The sequence below is a fragment of the Lissotriton vulgaris genome, chromosome 6 (genome assembly GCF_964263255.1).
Source record: "Lissotriton vulgaris chromosome 6, aLisVul1.2, whole genome shotgun sequence".
Lineage (NCBI taxonomy): Eukaryota > Metazoa > Chordata > Amphibia > Caudata > Salamandridae > Lissotriton > Lissotriton vulgaris.
In genome coordinates this window covers 1267387077-1267390600 of record NC_141694.1, presented here as the reverse complement: position 1 = coordinate 1267390600, position 3524 = coordinate 1267387077, and positions in this window count along the sequence as shown.

The following is a 3524-nucleotide window of genomic DNA, read 5'->3' as shown; positions in this document are numbered from 1 at the left end:
TCTACAGCACGCATTGAAAGAGGAAAAAGCCTTTAGTGATTGTTTTTGTGCTGGAAGGTGCCCCTTCCTGCACAAAAACAATCTCCCCATGGCGCAGGCATCCTTGCACCTTGGTGCAAGGGTGCCTGCGCCGGCGATTGGCAGCTGTTTGTGCACCAGCGCAGGGGAGAGCACAGGAATGCGACATATTCTTGTAAATATGTTGCATTCCTGTGTTCTGATAGTGCAGCAGCGTGGCGCAGCCAAAGAGATTGCGGTGCCGCGCTGCGGCACTTTCTTGCAGATCTGCCCCTAAATTTTAACAACAAGGGACATTGTTGTTTGATCTTGTCTGCTGTTCAGACTAAATCCCAGGAAAGAACAGAACTAGAAAACAGCTGCAGGTTCAGTGTGAAAATATAATGTGGCACAAAAGCAAACTTGATTATGGTGTAACATGTGCAAAGCTAATGCAGTCTGAGGCTTGTACACTTAGGCTAATATAGGGAAAACTACAATGGGCCCTATATGGAACCCTTGACACTAGTATAGAGGATGTAAATCCTGAACAGGGCGAGGGAAGTGACATTTTTGAACAAGGGTTTGCCTATTGATTTGACTCATCCTGTGACACTCGTAACAGGAGGAGACCCACATACCTCAAGGACAATGCCGATTTTATTTCCTGTGTTCCCTGGTGCTACTGACTCTGTGCCCCAACATGCATGGACACTCTCTTGTTGAGCATTGGTGGCGTCTGAGTCTATAGCCTAGGGGTTGTCTTCATCATCATGTAGCTGATACTGACTTGGTGGTAAAAAAGAGTCTGTAGCATTCTACTCCTCCATTTGTCTGTTTCTGCTTGCTTCTGTCCTCTGCATCATGCCCTGGAAGGACACCTTCCACTGTCCCCGGAAACACTTGCGACATTCACACTCGACATCAACGAAGGGTAGGGCTCAGCGTGTGTGGCCCTACCTCAGTGCACCACAAGTCACCGTCCCATGGCGGTGTGCCTGGGCTGGCCGCAGTGCATCCAAGGCCACTAACTCAGTGCAGCTCAAGTCATGGACCCTGTCTGATTGAATATTGGATGGCCTCTGGTTCGATAACCTGGGGGTCATCAATGCCATGTGTCTGTGGCCCTGCGCTGTCCGCTGCTTCCGGCCTCAACTGTGGTCCACCAGGGCTCACATGGAAGATGATGCAGGTGTAACACACCCTACTGCAACTGTAACAGGAATATCCCGAAGGGACACAATCCTAGACAATTTATTCACAAGAGCGCGCTCAGCTCTGGAGCCCCAAAGTCAGTGCACTACAACTCATGGACCCTTCTGATTGCATTCTGGGGGGCCTCTGTAATTGCTCCGGCTACCACCATGATGCTTCACAGTTGTTTCTGTTATGCTATTGTTTTCTGTTTCCGCTTTAATAGTGATCACTGTTCAAGTTGTTGTCAGCACCAACCACTCCATGAGGGCTGGCTTACACTCACCCCACTCACATCCAGCACAGGCGTCACTGTACATGTGACCCTGTCAATAAAGGTGTCGGGTGCACATGCTCGTAGTCAGTTTCACAAGCTATCTGAGTGTATTCATGTGGTCATAATGCATGCCCTACAACATTACATTGTGCTGTGTACAGCGGACACAACCATGACACCGCAGGCAGCGGGTAAGACCTTGGACATGTGGCTTTGTCGTCCCCCACTCAAATAGTAAGAGGAGTGGACTGGGCCAGTGTACACAAGTCCAGCTTGGTGGTGTGAATGATTATCCTGGGGCCCTGGGCATGGTTCAGTACTGGAAATGTGCAAATGCATGTGTCTCTGTCACAATGTGGGTCTCCGGTGGGGAGTGTAAGTGCTCCCTGATGGGACTCAGACATCCACGTATGTGATCTAGTTCGGCTTCCAAGAGGTCGAACCACACCCGCACCTGTTCGGCCACCTCTTTCTGGCAGTCTAACACCTGGCCTTGGAATGCGACGTGTGCTTCGGTGAGGTGCTGGGAGCCAGCCGTGGTGGTGGGTGCATCCTGCTGTGTGGTCTGTGCAGGGGGTGGGGTCTCCTTGATGCAGCTCGGCTGCCCTGCTCCTGGAGGTGGGTTGCCTAAGATGTCCATGAGCTGTTCCAGGGCGGCAGTGTCGAAGGTGTGGAGGTCCTATTCAGCATCACTGATGAGTTGTTTGGTCTGCTCTGCTGGAGGTGTTGTTTGTCCCTCTGCAATGTGAAGAGGAGATGCATTTTGACATTGTGTTGCCATGTATGTTGACGCATTGTTCAAGTTCACATACAGACTGCATGACAATGTACATTGTGACTGTTTAGGAGGAGCTGACTATTTGATGCTGGACAGTGGACATTTGGACTACATCACGGTTTCTACACACATGCAGACCCAGTTGTGTCCTCTGTTTTGCAGTGTAAGTTTTGCACTTTATACCAAATTGCTGTCAATGTAGATGTGCTGTTATTGCTATGTGTACATGCTGCATTGTGGGAGAGTCTCCCCTGTATCTGTGATTGTGCTGCCCCTTTTCCCTTTGAGGCGGTGTGCCTTTGACATTTGTGCTTTTCCGGTGCTGAGATGTTGGCGACTTGGGTAAATTGTGCTCTTGGACCGTTTTCGTACTCTTGTGCATTGTTTGTCTGCAGATGTATTGTTGATGTCAGGGGTTGTTTGTGCACGTGGATGTGTCAGAGTGTGACCTGCTCCTTCGCAGATGTGGTCCACACACAACCACCTCAGTGTCGTGGCATGCACAATGTCATGATAATTGTACTGCAGACATGCTGATCGTCATGTAGTGTCACTTGCATGGTCAGTGTGGCCCACAAATACGCATCTTTGCTGGGTTTACCACGTGTGCATGTGTTGGTTGTGAGATTGGTGATGTGTGGGGTGGGACCCCTTTGGCCACATGGTGGATGGGGGCCTACTTGGTGTTTGTATGTGTGCTGCAGTGTGCCACGGGGATCAGGGACATGATCCAGGGTCATTGTGGGTGTGCAGTGTGCTACACATCATTGTGCATGTGTGCCAATGTTCCCATATCGCCCTGTATCCCCAGTCCCTGGTTGTTACTAACCCCGTTGATGCTGTGTCAGGTCATATCGAGCTTTGTCCAGACTACTAACTCCTTGCGCTGATGACTGTGGCCACCATTTCCTCCAGCATCTCCTGTGGCGCAGGACTCCCACCTCCAGTCGCCGTTGCTGCCTTCCTGTTGGCAGCGGGTTTATGCTTGGTTTGGCTTTTCACATCATGCCAGCGCCTCTTGACCTTCTCCATTGACCTCCTCAACACTCTGACTGCATTCACGTTGTTCACGATGGACTGCCATATTTCCGTTTGGGTTGCCAATGACACAGTGGGGGTGATGAACAGTTGTTGGTAGTGATCTTTGACCTCCGTGACGATGATCTGGTTTTCCTGCTGACTGAACCCCATCCTCCTCTTCCTCTTCACCTTGGCCTTCACCGACCCCGAGTTTCCTTGCTGGTTGTCTGTGGGGCTTGTGGTGTTCGCGTTCACCTC